General features: G+C 43.5%; 1 non-coding gene across 1 annotated transcript; it reads right to left on the minus strand.

The window, feature by feature from the left end:
• Nucleotides 1-642: 642 nt before the first annotated feature.
• Nucleotides 643-750, minus strand: LOC126005683 (U6 spliceosomal RNA). Its single transcript, XR_007494723.1, has one exon. It is a non-coding gene; the product is annotated as a U6 spliceosomal RNA (small nuclear RNA).
• Nucleotides 751-22,266: the final 21,516 nt, after the last annotated feature.

A 22,266-nucleotide genomic window follows, 5' to 3' on the forward strand; every position in this document is an offset into this window, starting at 1 on the left:
GTAAATCCTTAGACATTGGCAAGTATTCCAGTGCACTCTGTCACCACAATCAGTGGCCTCCCAGTTCCTGTTGTTGCTTCCCAAGTGAGAGGGGAAAATTCCATTCTTTTAAGCCCCACCTCCCTGCACCCCCCACGCTATAAATAGCACTTGCTCAACAACTGCTGGGGTTCCGGCTCCCAAGACAGCTGCCACGGAATACCAATGGCCCAGGGAACAAGGGTGCCCACTTGGGGAAATTTCTACCGCCTTCTGTCACAGCGATTATTTCTGAGAAAAGGAACAGCACATGTGAAGCGACACTTGTATTTATCTAGATTTTGCCCCACACCTTGCAGTGCCTAGTCTTGGCCCCATGTTCAGAGGTCACCCCTGGCGGTGCTCAGGGGACCCTCTTTGGGGCTGGGATTCAACAGGGGTGCAAGGCAAGTGCCTTAGCCCTGTCCTATCTCCCCAGAACTCCCTTTTTGTTTTTAGGGAGGAAAGCTAAGAAGAAATTTATCCCCAGTCCCAAATCCCTAACCCTAATGAAATGAGGGAGCGAATAGACCCACAGATTAAAGAAAGACAGGCCCAGCCTTTTTATAGTCTCTCTTAGGGATTGACTGCTGACCTTAAACTTCACCTTTCTTTTTTTTTTTTTTAAATATGGAACGCTTCACGAATTTGCGTGTCATCCTTGTGCAGGGGCCATGCTAATCTTCTCTGTATCGTTCCAATTTTTAGTATATGTGCTGCCAAAGCGAGCACTAAACTTCACCTTTCAGGGGCCAGAGCAATAGTACAGCAAAGAGGGCACTTGCCTTGCATGTTGCTGACTTAGGTTTGATCCCTGGCATCCCATACAGTCCCTTGAGTCCCATCAGGAGTAACCCTTGAGCACTGCTGGTTGTGGCACCCTCAAAATAAAACAGAAAACAAAAAAGACAAGCTGGAGAGATAGCACAGCAGTAGGGTGTTTACTTTGCTTGCTGCTGACCCAGGACTGACCCGGGTCGATCCCTGGCATCCCTATGATCCCCTTAGCCTTTCAGGAGTGATTTCTGAGCACAGAGCCAGGAATAACCCCTGAGCACTGCTGGGTGTGGCCCCTAAATCAAAAATAAATAAATAAAGGTAAGAGCCAATCCTACATTAAAAAAAAAAAAAAGACTTCACCTGAATTGACACTGAACTTCAGCTAGCAATTGACTTGAACTTTAAATGCAGTACAATTATTTGTATTAAGTCCCAGCTGAACCACCATCTGTTTGAATCAGCTGTGTACAAGGCAAACGCCCTACCGCTGTGCTATCTTTCCGGCTCCCAGAATGGTTCTTATTTCATCAGAATGTGGATACTCCTGGCACAATGCAAAGAAATCATTCTAGGAGCATAAAAGTCACAATGAATATTGTGTTAGAGTAAGTCTTGGGCTATAGGTTGATATATTTTAGTGTAAACAGAAATTCTCTCTGGATCTAAAAGTCCTATTTTCTTCACTGACTCAAATACACAATGTCATAAAATATCGATGCCTTATTGTGGAGAAATTGCATGGGGCCAAATGAAATACATTTAACTCTCACTGTACCTCCTAGTGTCCTAGGGACTATAATTATTTTGGGTTTCTTTGCTTATTTTTTTTTATTTTTAAGCTATGATACTTTTTTATAATCAATATAAAAATTTTGCTATTGTAAGAGGTGTGGAAAGTCTCCAACAGGTGATGACAAAGTCCTCAGTGACCCCCCAAAAAATACAATCCTGCATAGGTACACTTCACCATGCAGCAGGGCTGAAAGCTCTTTCCACCCACCAAGCAGAGAACTCCCAAATGAATTCACCAGATGTGGGGAACCAGAATCGGTGGACTCAAAGTCATTATACCTTTCTACCAGCACCCCAGATAAACTGTGAGGGCTGAGATCCTTCATGCCCCCTGGACAACACACACTGTCCCCCTAGCAGAAAATGGCCAGGAGGGGGCCTCTACTCAACCCAGAAGCCATCACTGTGTGCAGGGCACCGAAGATGGGTTCCAGCCCATGGGGCAAACTTATGCTGAGGCCCCAGAGATTGCTCCTTGGGTTAAGGCACTTGGCCTGCATGTAGCCAAACTGGGTCCCATCCTCCACATTGCCAGGAATGATTCCTGACTGCAGAACAGAGAGGAAGCCCCGAGCACTGCCGGGTGTGGTCTCCAAACCAAACTAAAACAAATCGATGCCACTGTGAAATAAATTTTAAGGCTGAACACTAGCTTCCTATAAATCCTTCGGACTGAGCTCACTATGTCTTCGACTTTCAGGCCTATAATACTAAGCAACTGGCCTACTGCCTCACTTCTTACACTGTGGAACAATTAAAGGTATTTGCAAACCCATATAGGGTGGAGGGTCACAAAATTTTATTTTTGTTAGGTTGGAGCAATAGCACAGTGGGGAGGGTGTTTGTTTTACACTCAGCCAACCTGGGTTTAATCCCTGGTATCCCATATGATCTCCTGAGTCTGCCAGGAGTCATTCCTGAGCACAGAGTCAAGACTAACACATCAGACATGGCCCAAAATTAAAAAACAAAACAAACAAACAAACAAAAAACAAACAAACAAAAAACTTTCTTGATAGTAAACTATTTCTGAATGCATAACTATCAAAAATTAATTCAAAACAATAAACTCAGGGACTGGAGCCATAGTACAGAGGGGAGGGCCCCCTTTCCATTCCCAGCATCCACAGGATCCCAAGCCTGCTAGGTGTTATCCCTGGAATAACACCTGAGCACTGCTGGGTGTAGACCAAAAACATAAACAAGAAACCCAAGAGCAAACGAAACAAAACAAAACAAAGAACTACTTTAGAAATATTGCAATTAGGGCCTGAGCTGTTAATAGCACAGGAAGGAGGACATTTGCCTTGCACACAGCCCATTTGAGCTCAGTCTCCTACATCCCTTATGGTCCCCTTAGTCTACCAGGAGTAACCCCTGAGTGCTACCAGGTGTGGCCCGAAAAAACAAAAAGAAAAATATATATTGCAACTTCCCACCTCACAGCTCATGGGACATTATTGGTTAAATTCAGTTGGCTCAACTTTATTCACTCAGTTTGACAGGGCATGAAGAAACTGAGAAAGATTTCATATGGGACAAGATCACTGGGAAGTTACCCCACTGGACTGCCCTTTCCTAAAGCTCTTTGTGGCCGCAAATCAAAGAACTGTCCTTGTACATGATACAGCCCCTCAGGTTCTTTCCAGTGATGCTTTGTCTCTGCATCCTAATCCCTAGTTCCCAGGAACTAATGAATCAACCTCAGGTGTTCTTTTGCCTCCTCCTTCACTACTTCCATCAGAAGCCCCTCACCACAGAATAAAATGAGGGTGGGTAGGATGTTTCTGGGGAGCAGGTCCTTCCCGCACATTGCTGTTCACATAACTCTAGGAGTGAACCAGGATTATCACTCTGTGGGACACTTGATCTGGCAGGGTGAGGTAATGTGGGTTCCATCCCCGGCACTGCTTGCGTGCGCGTGCGCGCACACACACACACACACACACACACACACACACACACACACACACACACACACACACACACACACACACACACACACACACACACACACACACACACACACACACACACACACACACACACACACACCAGCAGCAGCAGCAGCAAAATAACAAATGAAATGACTCTTCCAGAGCTCCCCTGTGAGAGTCTTCGGTGCCTTTGAGGAGAGAAAAGCTGAGCCTCAAAGCAGCAGTGTGGTGTACCCTAAGACCCACCCATTTCTGGGAGGGGTCTTAACCGGATAATAGGTGTGACCCTACCTGCAAGACCTCCCATTCCTGGGAGGGGTCGGGAAAAAGTTAGATAAGCCTGGGACGAAAGGGATTCGGCCCCTTTTGCCTTTTGCCGTTTCTCTCTTGGCCCGGCTTGGCTTCCTGGCTTTTGAATCTTTGGGCCGCATGGAGCCCAAAGGGAAGATGGCTAACAGGAGATAAGATGCAGGGCTAGCAAAATATAGCTGAATGCTTAAAAGGTTGACATAGGCCACACACCTGTGGTGGCTAGGGCATAAATAAAGATGATTCTTCCTGAAGCCTGCGTGTGAGTGATTTCACCTGGGCCTGGAACTCGCCGGCTGCATGGAGGTTGCAGAGCCATGTGGGCTGGATGGCATCATCCACCTTCCAGCCCCATTGTTAATTATTTAACACAACACAGCAGCAGGTTCCAGGGCTAAAAAGATTCTCAATACACTTAGGAAATGGCCTAAATTCCCTGGAAGAGTCAAAGCCAACTGCCACCAGGCCTCTGATCTCGGCTTGTGGCATGAATTCCTCCTCTCCGGCCTTTGGATGGAATGGGTGGAATGTCCAAGTTCCAGAATGTTTTATGCCCGCCCTGAGACACTGATAGCTCAGTGCTCCCAGGGATGGGCTGGGGTGTGGCTCTGAAAGCTGAATTTGGTTTTAGCAAGTTCATCCTCCACCCCTGAATCTCAAAATCTCAGCCTTAGCTTCTGTCATCCCAGCCCAAACAAGCAACCATTTCAGCTGTGTTTCTTACTCGGTTTCCCTTTTCCCCCTTACGATGTCAACTTTTTTGGCCCATACTGGGCATCATGGGTTAAAAAAAAATAAGACACTTGCCGGCTAATCCAGGATCCTTGTTTATAGTGAAAAAAAAAAAATACTCCTATGTTAGAAATAAACACCATACATAAGGAAATTCTGGAGACACCTCTGTGTGGCGGCGGTGCTACTGGCCCGGCCTGGAGGAGCCTACAAAGGTTTTCCCTTGCAAATCCCAGGTCAGAATTTAGCCTCAGCCGCTGGCTCTGAACAGTGTCAAAACTGGGATGGGGTCTGGGGCCTGAGCCATAGCACAGTACAGAGGGTGTTTGCCTCACATGCAGTCTACCCAGGTTCAATCTCAAGCCTGCCAGGGTCCCCCGAGCCTGCCAGGAGTGATTTCTGAGTGCAGAGCAAGGCCACATGGAAGGTTCCTGAGAAATGGAAATGTCTTGATTTATTTTTCTTTAATTATTCATTTTTTTTACTTGGGTGCGAAGGTGTAGAAACAAAGTGAGAGAACTGCCTTTTCCTCTTTAGGAAAACACCAGCCTTCTGGAAGGCTGTGGGTGGCCATTAAACCCTTCAACCTCCTGACAAAGAACAAGAACCTGGAGTTAAATCGTCCAACAGCAGCCATGAGGAGCTTAACAATAGACCTGCCCGGCATGTGTGAAGCCCTGGGTTGCTCCCTGGCACCACTAAACACACAATAAAAACCATCTTCAGCAGAGCAGCATGTGGGAGCATCACCCTTGTGCTGAACAGTTCGGGTGTCCCATAGAACATGCCAAACAAACAGGACAGAAAGAAACATCATAGTGTTGTGTATGTAAATATTTTGGGGGATTACTATGTTGCTCACCCTAATCTGATTAGGTGATTGTGCCCTACCCTAGGGTGTGACCTGGCATTCTGCCCCCACCCTAGGGTAGGACCTGATTCTGCTTCCACCATTGGTTGGTATCTGATCCCACCATTGGGTGGGACCTGACTCTGGACTATAAGAGCAAGGGCCTGTGGAAGGCGAGAGGCTTTTGCTGGATGGAACTGAATCGGAGTCTTTGGACTTCAGTTTTGTCCATCCGAATAAAGCAAATATTTCCACGAGCCTGATTGTCTGCGAGCTGTTTACCCGCCGTTTCACTTCAGAACTGTGGGCTAGACAGGGTGGCAGACACGTGCTCCGAGCTGGAAGAAAAGGGCCTCATTCTCCATCCCTCCATCAGTCAACCTCTTCAGGGGCTGTCCTGCTACATAATGACGCCCGGACAGGGACCTGAACCCTGGACCCTCAGAACTGTAAGTGAAATATTTCATTGGAAATTTCCTATGCTGACCATCAAATGGTTTCTGTGGTTAGTCATGTGGATTTTACCACCCTTAGTCTTACGCATTGGTGCTCTAGTATACAAGTGGATCATTCCATTTTGTTTAAAACTAATTGGTTTTGATCTAAGGACAATCACTGCAGTTGGATGGTTGTGGTCTATATTTCAAATGAAAAGTGTAGTGTCTCTAGCCATCATAGTTTGTGGAATTTCTGTGTTGACTAACGTTATTATTATGAGCATAGTTATTTGCTGTTATTTCTATTTAGGAAATAGAAAGTGTAGAAATGGTGAGGCTAAAACCAGTATAGATAATAAGGAAATTTATCTGACGAAAACTCAGACCAAGGTGCAGGCTGACGAATCCAGCCCCACCATCAACAATATAGAAATTTTTGCTGGAAGAAAAACAACTCAGAATGTTAAGCCTGATTCTAGTGAATTGCTTGACAGTAGTGACTCAGATAATGATCTACCTCCAGTGCTAACTCCACGAAGTATGCCTCCTTCTAGTCACAAAATTGAATCGCAGAGCAGAGCAGATTCAAAAAATGAACCACATGCTCGGTCTCAGAGCTCTATTCAGAGTAATTTTGCTAATCAGGCCTTATCCCCTATAGACGGGGTAAATGTTTCTAACTATGTACCCTATCAGATGGAAGAATTAGATCGGTTTAAAAGATCATGTAAAGAAAATGGGCCAAAATCGCCATACAGTGTGGAGTTATTAAGACTTTGGAGTCATAACTCATCTTGGACTTTGTATGATTTTAAAAGAATCGCTGAAATATGCCTGTCGTCTAAACAGCGAACTGAATGGGAAATGTACTATTCAGAAGGCGTAAAAGCTAAATTATATAGTCCGGATGGTATGAAAAAGCAAGTGGCAGGTGTTACTCTATCGTATGAATTATTGATGGCAGAAAATCAATTTGCAAATATTCAGACACAAGCAGCTTTACCTAAGGAAATCTTAAATTTAATCAGGGAGATTGCATTGTCAGCATGGGAAAAAATTGATTCTAACAGCATTGGTAGAGGAAACTTTTTAAAAATTACCCAAGGGCCTTATGAGTCATTTGCAGAGTTTGTAGGTAAGATTAAAGATGCTCTGAAGTTACAAGTCGAAGATGAGGAGATAAGAAACTTCCTAGTAAAATCTGTGGCCTATCATAATGCAAATTCAGCCTGTAGATTAGTATTGAATACATTAAATGAAAAGTCAGATCTGAATGATTACCTTTATGCCTGCCGGAATGTCTATGTGGAACCCCAACCCCCACCCCACTCAGACTCAGTACAAACCTTCCCAGTTACCAAGGGAACAATGTCTTACTCCCCTCGGGGACAGAACACTTTCCGGAAACCAGGTCTTTGCCCAAAATGCAAAAGGGGTCGCCACTGGGCGAAAGATTGCAGATCCAGAAACCTCATTAATAATAACCTAAGTAGAGGTTTCAACACAGTCCCCAGGAGGCAAATCGCCTGCTACCATTGTGGAAAACAGGGACATATCAAAAGAAATTGTCGTCTCCTTATAAATTCAGCTCCCCAAGAACACACATACAAGATGCAGGGAAACGCCCACAGGGCCTCCCCCCAGGCCCTTCCAAATCAGGGGCAAAGTTCACAGACAATAATCCTTCCAAGCCCAGCCCAAGAAAATTCATCACGATAAGGGAATTAATCCACTCTACTTCAGGGAGTGCCGGATTAGACATATTATGCCCAGAGGACATTACAATTTACCCAGGAGCATGCCCTTACATGTTAGAAACTGGCATTGTAGGCCCGCCACCCCCAGATACCATGGGTTTGATTCTTGGCAGAAGTTCCCTCAACATAAAGGGTATATCAGTAATCACTGGTGTCATTGACTCAGATTCCATGGGAGAAATCATTGTAGTTATTACTGTACCAGTTACATGGACCTTTAAAAAAGGAGAAGTGATTGCCCAGATAGTAATAGTGCCTTATGTCAAATTTGGGACTTCAGATAAGACTAGAATTGGAGGTTTTGGAAGCACAGATCCGGGTGCTGCTCAAAACCCAATCGTGGCTCTGGTTACTAAATGTAAAGATGAACACCCAATGATCAAACTTCACTTGGAAGGCAAACCCTTTGATGGAATGATAGATACGGGTGCTCAGGTTACCGTAATTTCTGATAAAGAATGGCCAGAAAATTGGCCTCTTCAGGAAATCCCGTATTCCCTAGAAGGAATAGGAGGCCTGAGTTCCTGTCTGTTGAGTACGAGGACTATACTATTTTACGGCCCAGAAAATCAAAAAGCAATAATCAGACCTCACGTGGGCCCATTTTCACCATCCCTGTGGGGCCGTGACCTACACAAACAGTGGAAAGCAGAATTCCACATCCCATTAGCTCCAGAAGAGCCCGAACCTTCTTTTGATTTAAAAACCCAAAATTTTTAGTGGGGGCCACTACCGTAAAAACACCAGCACCAATAAAAATAAAATGGAAATCTGATGAACCAATTTGGACAGGTCAGTGGCCCCTTAAAACTGATAAATTAAAGGTGCTGACAGAATTAGTGGAGGAACAGCTAAGTTTAGGACATATTGAACCATCTTTTTCTCAATGGAATTCACCTATATTCACTATAAAAAAGAAATCCGGTAAATGGAGACTTTTGATGGATCTTAGAGCTATAAATTTATCCATGATACCTATGGGCAAATTGCAGACTGGTTTACCATCACCTGTAGTTATTCCAAAGGAATGGCCACTAATTATAATTGATCTGAAAGACTGCTTCTACCATATTCCTATCCACCCAGATGATAAAAAACGTTTTGCATTCTCAGTTCCTTCTCTCAATAATACCCATCCCTGCAGACGTTTCCAATGGACTGTTCTCCCCCAAGGCATGCTGAATTCCCCAACCATGTGTCAGTTTTTTGTAGATAAGGTTTTGAGCCCTGCTCGTGAAAAATTTCCTCAAGCCATGATATTTCATTATACAGATGATATCTTGCTCACAATGAACAACGAAACAGATTTACAGGAATTATACTCTTATGTTACTGACTGTTTACAAACATCAGGACTGAAAATAGCTTTAGAAAAAATACAGATAATGCCACCGTATCAATATTTGGGTTTTATTTTGGACCGGACGTCTATACGTCCACAAAAATTTTCTATCAAAAAAGAAAACCTCAGAACGCTTAATGATTTTCAGAGACTTTTAGGTGACGTAAATTGGCTCCGCCCTGCACTAGGAATCCCAAATGCAGAGTTATCTAATCTGTTTAAAATGTTGGAGGGTGATCCTGCTTTAGATAGCCCGAGAAATTTAACAACAGCTGCAAAAAATGAATTGGACATCTTCTTGAGCAGATTACAAAAATCGTTTCTCTCAAGATTCATCCCAGGAGAAAAGGTATTACTGTTAATCTTCCCTACTATAGAAACCCCCACAGGGGCCTTGATGCAACAGTCAGGACCTTTGGAATGGGTGTATTTACATAACAAACAACCTCGCTCAGTTGTCCCCTACTTGCAACTGATTTCAGAGATTATTATCAAGGCAAGACTCAGATCTATATCTTTACTAGGTTTTGACCCAGATATAATAGTTTTGCCAGTACCAAAAAAGGAAATTGAGTCAATATTGCCAATTAATGAATCTCTACAAAGGGCCCTCTCAGATTTCACAGGAGAAATATCCTCCCATTATCCAGCAGGAAAAATTTGGGACTTTTTAAAGAAAACTCAGTTTGTTATTTCTTCAATTGTTCGGGATTCCCCTATCCCCAATGCCAAGGTTTTTTACATTGATGGATCCCAAAATGGAAAAGGAGGAATAACTGGAGACAACATTAATATGACCATAGATACCAAATATAAATCTGCACAGAAAGTTGAATTAGCAACGTTAATTTACCTATTAGAAAATGTATCTGAAGCCATGAATATAGTTTCTGATTCTTTGTATGTGGTAAATTTATGTCATGTGATAGCCACTGCATCCCTTAATGCTAATAACCCGATCATACAGGACTTACTTAAACAATTACAGCAGCTTCTTCAAAAACGAACTGAGCCCATCTTCATCACGCATATTAGAGCCCACTCAGGTCTTCCAGGACCTATGGCTCAAGGAAATAAAACTGCTGACTTGCTAGCAATGCCTATATTTAAATCACCTGTAGAGGAACATTCAGCCCTACACACAAATGCTCGCCGTTTACATGTGAATTACCAAATTCCATGGAGGCAAGCTAGAGAAATCGTAGAAAACTGCAACGTATGTGCACCGTTAACAAAAAAGACTCACATAGCAGGAGCAAACCCAAGAGGCTTACAGTCTAATGAACTTTGGCAAATGGATATAACTCAAACAGATTTATTTCCAAGGAAACCTTATCTTCATGTTGTGGTGGACACTTATTCTCGGTTTATGTGGGCAATTCCCATGTCTTCTCAAAAATCTAAGGCTGCTTGTAGTTTTCTTTTACAATGTTTCTCTGTGATGGGTATTCCATATTCTATAAAAACTGATAATGGGCCAGCCTATGTTAGCAAAACTTTTGAATTTTTTTGTAAGGAATGGCAGATAAGACATCTCAGAGGAATTCCTTACAATTGTAGGGGACAGGCCATTGTAGAAAGGACTCACAGAACCTTAAAAACTCAATTGCAAAAAAATAGAAAAAGAGGTTTACCACCAACGGATTTGCTATCTTTGACTCTTATCACACTAAATTACTTTAACTTACCCCAAGGGGAAAGCTACACTGCAGCAGAAAGACATTTTAAAGAAGATATTCAGAGACAAGAAACAACCCATAAACCTATTTGGATCAAGGAGGATGAAAAATGGATAGCTGGCTATCTTCTCCTAAGAGGAAGGGGTTATGCCTATGTTTCTATAAATGATGACCCTCCCAAGAAATTTTGGGTTCCATTACGTCTTGTTAGAAATCGGGCTAGCACAAATGATCAGGTTCAGACTACAAACTCCCCTTCAGAGAAAAAACAGAATACTTCAGACACTAACAGCAGTAATATTACTAAGGTCTCTGGGGCAGGGAACGATTTAGCTGTCACACACCATACAATGAGTGAGACTGATGGTAGTGATAAACCCTTACACTCCAAGATGCAAAAGGAAAGACAGGAACCTGTCTTAACTGGGCTCCAAAATATAGGAAACTCTTGCTACATGAACTCAATATTGCAATGCTTGTATAATATTTCAGACTTAACTCAGTATTTTTATAAAGATCATTATAAAAAGGATATTAACAAGAAAAATCCGATGGGGCATGAAGGTAAATTAGCCGAAGAATTTGGTCGGCTCATCAAAACCATGGGAAATGGATTTCATAGATATATTAACCCTGAAAGCTTCAAAGTAACAATTGGTTTACTTAATGACCAGTTTGCTGGACACAATCAGCAGGATCCTCACGAACTACTGATGTTCCTAATAGAGGGATTACATCAGGACTTGCTTACTGTAAATCTAATGACAGACAAAACTACACATCTCATGGGAAATGAAAATTATGAACAATTTAGTCCAGAACACCAAAAGGCTCATAAATCTATTATTTATGATCTCTTTCAAGGACAATTCAAATCTATACTCCAGTGTCTCACTTGCCACCAAAAGTCTGAGGTTTATGAGACATTTGTTCATTTGTCTTTGGCTGTTACATCTACAGATAAATGTACATTACAGGAATGCCTCTCTGAATTTTTTAAAGAAGAAGAATTAAGAAATGACAACAAAGTTCTGTGCAACAGTTGCAAAAATAGAAGGGATTTTTCAAAGAAAACGTATTTATGGAAACTGCCACCAGTACTTATAATACACTTGAAACGTTTTGCTTTTGATGGCAAACAAATAAAAAAATTGCATACTTATGTAGATTTTCCTTTAGAAGACCTCAATTTAGAGGAATTCACTTCAGAGAATAAAAGCAAGATTAAGAAATACAACTTATCATCGGTGTCAAACCATTATGGTAAAGTTCACTATGGACACTGTACTTCATACTGTAAAATTGCTGCAAAACAACACTGGATCAATTTTGATGACAAGAAGATCAAAAAAGTCCCTAATACATTGGTGAAATCCACAGCAGCATACATCCTGTTTTATACTTCTTAGAGATCTACAATGAACACCAGATAATCATTTTACTTCCTTATCAGTTGCTATTAATGCTCTAGGATTCTTTCCACAGGCATGATCAATGAATATAGATTGAAAATCATGAATCCCCAATGTGTTTCCTTGTAGGATGGATTTATGTCTTAATTTCATTATTGCTCTAGGTCTCAGTTAATCATGAAATTTTACAAATTAATTTAGTCAAGGTTCACCTGAAAGAGAAATTTCTCATCATATTAATGTTGTTTTTCTTTCTAGGTATACTCATTTAACGACTTTCACTCTTTTTATTTTAACATCATTGCTTTATTTCCCTCAATTTAGGTTTTAAGACGCTTACATAATGATAATTTTAGGTGGACTTTCTTCACAGTGCTTCTTGCCTATGATTGATTATCATAAAGTTACTGTTATACAATAACTTTGTATATATACTGATATACACGTATAGTAGAGTTGTCCATGTTTGTATTATGCATGAAATTCTCTTTCAGATCTGCTAGGCAAAACCATAAAAAAAAAAAAATTTTTTTGTGAATTTGAAATGATTTATCTAAACAATTGCCGGCTATTACATTTTAAGGAGCTTTTAATTGATTCAGCTGAATTCTCTTTTCTTTTGCTCTATTTTGGATCCTTTCCAACAAATATTTTTTAGTATGAGTGAGTGTTATGGCCATATTTTTTGTGAAGTCTGTGTATGTATGTCTTGTTTAGTGTCTGTCTGTTCTGCATATTTTGTATATAGTTTCCTTTTTCCTAACTTTATCTTCCCCAAATTAGTCTTCCTTATCCTTCCTTCTCTCTTCCTAGTCCTTAACATTTTAATTTTCAGGATTTCACATGTGCAACCCATCTCCTTCACCCACAACTACAAGCTTCCTGATCTCGGCGGGAAGAAGAAATCCATGACTGTTGGAGTTTTACACCATATATGCTGCAAACTTGTTGGAAATGAAGCCACCTGGGATTTGTGTCACAATGTAACACCAGAGAAAAGATCCATGGACAAGACCCACAGTCTCTGGATCCCAGTTAAACTGTGCTATCTGAATTTCTGGTTTTCTATCCACATACAAAATGCTATTGTTGACCGTTTCTACAATGGCTACCCCAAGATTGCACCAATCCCAAAGGAAATACAGAAGCCCAACCAACTTATGATGTAATGATGTAACGCTTGGGGATGCCCCAACACATGGATGACTGTACTGGCCTTCCTTCTTCATTCAGCTTGATGTTATCTCCTGTACAAGGCTTCAACCGGCTTTTCCAGACCCATCAAGTGTCTTCTGCCGGTCTTTTTGGAGTTCCAGACCCCTCATATTTACAGATTGGTATTGAACTCTGTAGAAATTACATCTGTTGTTTTTCCTATAACTGTAATCCTTTGAAGTTATGTTTGGTACTACGCTTCTTTTGACTATCGTAATTAATGTTTTTCTATTTTAGTTTTTAATATTAGGAATCAATGTTGTATTACATTAAGGTTTTGCTTTCTTGACTTTAGGTTTGTGAGTTATATATTATTGTCTATAATTTCCCAAATGATATTTTTGTCTGTTCTCAGGGTTTTTTGCGTGGGCGCATCATAGGCAAAATACTAGGTTTATAGAAGGTTCCATCCATTTTGGATGGGCCCTCAAGTTGTTTATTTACACAGGGAGGGTCTCTGCCTTAAACATTTTGTTTTGGTTTGTGACTTAAGCTCCCATCTATAAATAGTCGACATCAATTTCAGACATCTTATGGACTTCAGACCGGATTAAGAACTTGGACTAAGTTCAGATACCTATTGATCATCATTGCAGTGGCTCCCCACTGTGCAGAGGGTGTATGTGCCACTTCTTCCGAAATAAAGGCCTAGTTCAATGCCCTCAAAGATGGGCTTTCTGGTCTACCTGAACTTGAATAAAAATGGAGCTGGAGAGATAGCATGGAGGCGAGGCGTTGGCCTTTCATGCAGAAGGTCATTGGTTCAAATGCCGGTATCTGCCAGGAGCGATTTCTGAACGTGGAGTCAGGAGTAACTCCTGAGCACTGCCAGGTGTGACCCAAAAACGACCACCACCACCACCTACAACAACAACAAATAAAGAAAAGGTGCTTCTTCTTGCCTGCTACACAACCTTTCTGGTGTCTCTTCGAAAGATCTATGTACGTCTTAGATTTATCTTCTCAGGAGCTTGTAGTTGATTCCTTGATACATGTTTCTGGTTTTAGACACCCTGTGCTTAGGTTAGAAGTTTTTCTTTACATTTTCCTGTGATGCGCTTATGCAAACAGCCGCTCTTTTATTATTGACTAATTTTTCTTTTAATAATTGTAGACAATATTGTTTGTTTACTAAAAACAAAAGGGGGAATTGTTGTGTATGTAAATATTTTGGGGGATTACTATGTTGCTCACCCTAATCTGATTAGGTGATTGTGCCCTACCCTAGGGTGTGACCTGGCATTCTGCCCCCACCCTAGGGTAGGACCTGATTCTGCTTCCACCATTGGTTGGTATCTGATCCCACCATTGGGTGGGACCTGACTCTGGACTATAAGAGCAAGGGCCTGTGGAAGGCGAGAGGCTTTTGCTGGATGGAACTGAATCGGAGTCTTTGGACTTCAGTTTTGTCCATCCGAATAAAGCAAATATTTCCACGAGCCTGATTGTCTGCGAGCTGTTTACCCGCCGTTTCACCTCAGAACTGTGGGCTAGACAGGGTGGCAGACACGTGCTCCGAGCTGGAAGAAAAGGGCCTCATTCTCCATCCCTCCATCAGTCAACCTCTTCAGGGGCTGTCCTGCTACACATAGAATAAATGGACCGTCTGGGTTCCAGGGGACAGCGAGTAAGAATCATTCACGGCCACCAGCAGTCCTCAGTGGGGCAGATCTTTATTGATGGTTCTCAAGCCTAAAGCGTGGTCTCTGTACTCAGGGCAGAGACCCCGTAACACCCTCCCAGAAACTCCATATCCCATCCTGACTGCTTCTCCTCAGTCTGACCGATCATGCCCCCAAGTAAAAGAGATTTTGAAATTCTGGTTGCTCTGATTACAAAAGAATTCATCAGAGTGACAGATAAAAACCAAGCCGGGAGGAAGAGGTTCCTTTCCGCAGAAACCACTCAGAGGACATAATTAGAGGCACTCGAGCCTTCACTTTCTCTATGACAGAGACAGCCCCAGGGATTAGAATGGCCAAACTAGGGGCCATAGCAATAGTACAGCAGGGAGGGTCATGGCCTTGCATATGGCAGACTGTTTTTTTTTTGGGGGGGGGGTTTGTTTGTTTGTTTGTTTGTAGGGCCACACCTCACTGCGCTCAGGACATACTCCTGGCTCTTCGGTCAGAAATCATTCCTGGCTGGCTCAGGGACCATATGGGATGCCGGGATTCTGTCCCAGGTGGGCTACATGCAAGGCAAAAGCCATACCACTGTGTAATCATTTTGGCAGACTTGGCTCAATCCCCAAAATCCCAAATGGTTTTCCCCTTCCCCCATATAATTCCTGATTGCAGGGCCAGGAGTAAGCCCTGAGCACTGCCAGGTGTGGCACCCAAATAAAACAACAAAATTAATGAACACACAAGATCAAGGGGAGTTGGGAGGAGTTAAAATGAACCAGGAGAGACATGAAACAGAAAGGACCTGCATACAGGCTGCAGTGTTTTAACTGTGCCCAAACTGGTTCTGAGAAAACACAGGACAGAGAATTCTAGGAAAAACCAACAGCAACCTACAGGGCAAGGCCCAATCTGAAGGCAGCTAGTATTTCTCTGCCAACATGGAGGCAGGCAGGAGCAGCTGCTGGAGAAGAGGGACAGGCAGATTCCACAGTGCCCTAGACTTTGGCCTTCTATGTTTTATTACTGACTTTTGTTTGTTTGTTGTTTTGAGTCACAACCGGCAGTGCTCAGGTATTACTCTTGGCTCTGCACTCAGAAATCACCTCTGGCTGGCTCAGGGGATCATACGGGATGCCAAAGATTGAACCCCGGTCCTTCCTAGGTTGGCTGCATGCAACGCCCTACTGCTATGCTATCACTCAGGCCCCAACTATTGACTTTTTGTTTTTGTTTGGTTTGTTTTTTTGGACCACTCCCGGTGATGTTCAGGGGTTACTCCTGACTACTACACTCAGAAATCACTCTTTGGGCCCGGAGAGATAGCACAGCGGCCTTTGCCTTGCAAGCAGCCGACCCAGGACCAAAGGTGGTTGGTTCGAATCCCGGTGTCCCATATGGTCCCCCGTGCCTGCCAGGAGCTATTTCTGAGCAGACAGCTAGGAGTAACCTCTGAGCACCGCTGGGTGTGGCCCAAAAACCAAAAAAAAAAAAAAAAAAAGAAAAAAAAGAAATCACTCTTTGCAGGCTTGGGGCAATATGGGATGTCGGGATAGGTCTCAGGTCAGCTCCATGCATGGCAAACACCCTACCCTCTGTGCTATCACTCCAGCCCCTTTACTACTGACTTTAGAATATGCTCTACATGGAGGCCTGGAACAGCAGCACAGTGGGGAGGGCATTTGCCTTGTATGCAACCAACAAGGTTCCTACCCCAGCACTCCCCAGGATCCCCCAAGCACCTCCAGGAGTGATTGCTGAATGCAGAGCCAGGAGGAAAGAAGCCCTAAGCACTGTTGGGTGTGACCCAAAAACAAAACAAACCAATAGGACACTTGAGGAAATACTCTTTGTTTGACCAAAGTGAATTATGAATCTTTTACAGTAATATTTAAGGTACATAGTAACAATGAATCAGGACTATTCCCATCCCAATGTTGTCCTCCCTTCACCCCTATTTTCAGCATGCATTCCACATCTCCCTCATTTGCCACCCTGGACTGCTAGTGTAACTGGTCCTCTCTGTGTATAACTTGCTGTAGATTGGGTATCGATTCTATTGTCACTGACTTTGGGTTTGATGTTTAAGTCTGATCTTTTTGTTTTGCGGGTTGGGGGGGGGCACACCCGGTGACACTCAGGAATTACTCTTGCCTATACGCTCAGAAATCACTCCTGGCTTGGGGACCATATGGGATGCCGGGGAATCGAACTGTGGTCTGCCGTCCTAGGTTAGCGTGTAGCAAGACAAATGCCCTACCGCCACCATAAGTCTGATTTTTTATTTCCACTCAATGTTCATACATCTGTTTGGTCCCTGTACCATCCAGTTTCCCTCCTCAATTTATGAGGCAGAACAGATGATTCAAGTTATGTGGTCCTATTGGGGAAAAAAAAAACAATTGTAAACAATCCATGCCTATAGTGTATAGAGCCTCTCTTATAGCCCCTCTTATATATTATCCCTCCTCCCCCCTTCAGAAATCCTTCTATCCTCTCATCCCCCAATCCTGATCCCTCTTTATTTCATCCCTCCTTATTTAACCCTCTTTACCCTCAGTTTTGTTTTTTTTTGGGTGGGGGGGGGTTCATATCCAGTAGCACTCAGGGGTTGCTCCTGGCTCAGCAATCGCTCCTGGGACCATATGGGATGCTGGAATTTTAACCACCATTCTTCTGCATGCAAGGCAAACGCTCTACCTCCATGCTATCTCTCCAGCCCCATCAGTTCTTAACTCATTAGGTACCAGGTACCAAGACCAACCTCCTGCCCCAATAAGCCACCACTCAGCTCCTAAAGTGAAAGGACACCCTCTCAGTTCCACATCTCAGGCCCTGACAAGAAACTGCAACCAACACTGCTGCTGACTCATTCTATGTGGCCTTTCTTCTCACCCACCCACCAAATGTGGACAGTTGTATGCTCCAGAAGGACCCCCAGCTCAAGGACACTACCTGATCCCTTACTGCTGCAAATCATTTCTCAAACTCAATAAGTTCATGGTGTGGGATGAAACTGTGCCCTGGATTTCACCCACCACAAGAATATCTCAAAAGACTTAATGAGGATGCCTATATTTCCTTTGTATGTTTAATGCCTTTATAATAATACCTCTCAATGTGTTTATTCCCAAATGTAAAGGTAGCCTCCTCCATAATTTTTCTTTAATTACTTTTTAAAAATTTATTTATTTATTTTTGGTTTTTGGGTCACACGGCAGCGCTCAGAGGTTACTCCTGGCTCTATGCTCAGAAATCGTTCCTGGCAGGCTCAGGGGACCATATGGGATGCCGGGATTAGAACCACTGACCTTCTGCATTCAAGGCAAACGCTTTACCTCCATGCTATCTCTCCAGCCCCAAAATTTATTTTTATTTATTTCTTCTATTTTATATATATTCTTAACTTCATCTGTTTTGGTTCTGCTTGGTACAAAAATCTAGAAGAAAAGTTTTTTTTTGTTTGTTTGTTTGTTTTTAGTTTTTGGGCCACATCCAGCGGTGCTCAGAGGTTACTCCTGGCTGTCTGCTCAGAAATAGCTCCTGGCAGGCACGGGGGACCATATGGGACACCGGGATTCAAACCAACCACCTTTGGTCCTGGATCGGCTGCTTGCAAGGCAAACGCCGCTGTGCTATCTCTCCAGGCCCGAAGTAAAAGTTTTGCTTGGGATAAAAGCTCTGGTCGAAAACAGGGCACAGAGATTGTGTAGCCTGTCATTCTTACCCCCAAATGCACCAGCAATATAATACAGCACTATTCCCTTTTCCAAAGGCATACTAAAAAGGGGGAAATTTTATGTATAGAAACAAGCTCTTATCTGCTAGGGATAAGAATCCAACATTGTTATAATAAAGGGGTGCCTCCCACCCTAAACATGTGTCATGTAGACCAAACTTAGACTCCATGTGATAAGACAGAGACCGTCCAACCCTGCAATGTAGGTCCCAAACATAGAATGAACACAGTTCCCTGTAATAGCACCAGAAATCAAACTTCCCCTGGGGATTTCTTAATACCGCTCTGGCACCAACTTGTTCCAGTTTTGATATGACATCCAGACAATGAAGAAATACCAATAACTTAATCTAAGAGCTGGTTGCCCTACCTCATCACCTAATGGTAAGCTGAAATCAGAAGACATGTCATTCTTTTATCTGTGCAAAAACTGAGATCACTAATTACAGAAGACTGACTTGGACAACCATGATTGTGCAGAATTTATCCTGGGACCAATAAGAAATACCCCAGCCTAGGACTTGTTCAAGCCAGATCTCTAATTCCAGAGGTCTGACTTTAACAACCACATTGAGAAGAACTTCTGGAACCATAATAAAAGACTATCCTAGGCTTTGTCCTAGGATCTGTGCAAAAACCAAGACCACTAGTTACAGAAGACTGATTACAACAACCATGATGGAACAGAACTTCTAGAACCATAAAGACTCTATCCTAGATTTCGTCCTATGACCTGTGTAAATACCAAGATCTCTAACTACAGGGGCCTGATTTTATCAACCACAACTGAGTTAAAAGTTTTCTGACACCATAAAAGGACCTTGAGGTTCAATAACTGGCATATACAGAGCCTGTAGTTGTTTTCATGACAGTATGCTTCAAAGGCAGAGAAACCCTGAATCTCTTAGGCCAAGGGAATTCCTCCTTCTTTTTTTTTTTTCAGCCACACCCATTGATGCTCAGGGGTTACTCCTGCCTATGAGCTCAGGATCTCCCTGGATTGGGAGACCATATGGAACACGGGGGATCGAACCGAGGTCAGTCCTGGGTCAGCTGCATGCAAGGCAAACACGCTACCACTGCACTATTGCTCCAGCCCCTGGAATTCCCTTTTTAATTTCCCTAATGCTTACTGTGCCTATGGAAAAAAAAAAAAGGCACAAAACCTTGCCACACCAGCCCTCCTTCCTCTTCTTTTTTTCTTATGGTTGTTATTTTGTTGTTTTTATTTGTTGCTAGTTTTTCTTTTTTTTTTTTTTGGTTTTTGGTTTTTGGGCCACACCCGGCGATGCTCAGGGGTTACTCCTGGCTGTCTGCTCAGAAATAGCTCCTGACAGGCACGGGGGGACCATATGGGACACCGGGATTCGAACCAACCACCTTTGGTCCTGGATCGGCTGCTTGCAAGGCAAAGGCCGCTGTGCTATCTCTCCGGGCCCTTGTTGCTAGTTTTATTTTGTTTTGTTGTTTTTCCCTTTCTTCTTTTAAATTGATATTTATAACCTGTAGACTGACTCCTCCCAGTTTTTTCCCAACATATATACTTATTTTTTTGGGGGGTTTGGTTTTTGGGCCACACCTGGTGATGCTCAGGGGCCTATAGCTATGCACTCAGAAATCTCTCCTGGCTAGGGGGACCATAAGGGACGCCGGAGATCAAACCAGGTCAGTCCTGGATCTGCTGAATGCAAGGCAAATGCCCTACCACTGCGCTATCGCACTGGCTCTAGAAATACTCTTTTTTTGATGATGGTGTAGTGTTCAAATGTCTACATCCCATCGTTTTTTCCTGGAGCAATTTCTAAAGCAACTGCTGCTTTGATAAAAGGCCACATGTGCATTTGTATGTAAACATTTGTTTTTTGGGGGCCACACTGGCGATGCTCAGAGTATAATTCTGGTTCTGAACTTAAGAATTACTCTGGTGGTGCTGGGGGTGTGTGTATAGACCCTATGGAATTGCCGGGGATGGAACCCAGGTTGACTGAGTGTGAGGCAAGTGCCTTCCCCATTGTGCTATCGTTCCTTCTCCAAGATAGGTGACAGATAAATGATTGAGGAGAGAGAGAGACAGACAGACACATACATACATATATACATATATACATACATACATATATACATACATACATATATACATACATACAAAGTTGGTGGACATTTCAAACATTGTTCAGCATCTTCACCAGACCAGCAGGCGGGCTCTCTACAGAGTCAGAACAGCTGCCGAAAGTGGACCCCAACAAAGAAATCTGGGTTGTGTCATTCCCCTCCGCCTACCCCCATCCCTGAAGATCTAAATTAAGCCTCCCTGGTAGCAAGCAATGACACCACAAACAGGTCACAAGCAACTGAATCAAGGAGTGAGCAAAGCAGCCTCCTGTGGCGAGAGGAATCTGAGCACCATGGCAACTGCCTTCAAGTCCTGGGTCAAGCGGGCTGCCCTACCCCATGCTCCCTGCACCCTGCGGCTGTCACTAAATCAGGTCACCCAGAATCCCACTCCTCTGCAGCCCTGCCACTCCAATTTCCAGCAGAAGGAATTTTCCTTCTCAGTCTTGGCCAGAGCTTCAGGGAGGGCCCGATGTGGCCTGTGGCATCTTCGCTTCCACACAGCTCGGCTCTCCTCTCTCCTCCCTGCCTTTCCCTTCTCCTCTGACCACAGTTAGCACTGGATTAGTGAGTCACTAGGCTGCCACAAGAGATCCACACAGACCCCCCCCTCCCCAACCCTGTCCACCCCAGCTGGCCTGGCCATTCCGCCCAGGCCACTTGGCATGTTGCTCAAGGCCTTGACCAGGTCCTTCCCCTGTTCCTGGGCATGGCCCTGCAGTCCTGCTTGCTCTCCATGGCTTTTCTAAAAAGAAGCCAGGAACTTGAATTTTTGTAGAATTTTTTTTTTTTTTTTGCAGAAGGAGCCAGGAACTTGGATATTTTGCAGTCCCCTCTGCTGACTGACATGCTGGCTAGAAAAGTAAGTTTGGGGTGGTTGAATTCGCTTGTGACGCTGTTAATTCTCGGAGAAGCCAAAATAAATACAGTGAATATGCAATCAAATTGGTAGTATGGTTGGGAAGGTAGATTCTTTCCAGGCTGAGCAATGTCCATAAGAAACTTGATTCTTTTTTTTTTTTTTTTTGTTATTTTTTTTGGGCCACACCCGGTAACGCTCAGGTGTTACTCCTGGCTATGCGCTCAGAAGTTGCTCCTGGCTTGGGGGACCATATGGGACACCGGGGGATCGAACCGCGGTCCGTCCAAGGCTAGCGCAGGCAAGGCAGGCACATTACCTTTAGCGCCACCACCCGGCCCAAGAAACTTGATTCTTTAAGGCATCTTTGGCCTGGTCTGTCTCCTCCACACTGACAATGTCAGTAATACAGCGAGTCTGAGCCAGGACAGCCAGGATCCCAGGGCTCTGGAACCAACACTCCATCCTATCCAAAAGCCAGCTGTGGGCTCAGCAGCATATGAGTTCCCCTGCATGTGTAGTGGTGAGTGGGTGAAATTGACAATACTGGGCCAGGAGAGATAGCACAGGGGCGTTTGCCTTGCAAGCAGCCGATCCAGAACCTAAGGTGGTTGGTTCCGAATCCCAGTGTCCCATATGGTCCCCCATGCTTGCCAGGAGCGATTTCTGAG

This window comes from Suncus etruscus, chromosome 3, assembly GCF_024139225.1.
Source record: "Suncus etruscus isolate mSunEtr1 chromosome 3, mSunEtr1.pri.cur, whole genome shotgun sequence".
NCBI lineage: Eukaryota > Metazoa > Chordata > Mammalia > Eulipotyphla > Soricidae > Suncus > Suncus etruscus.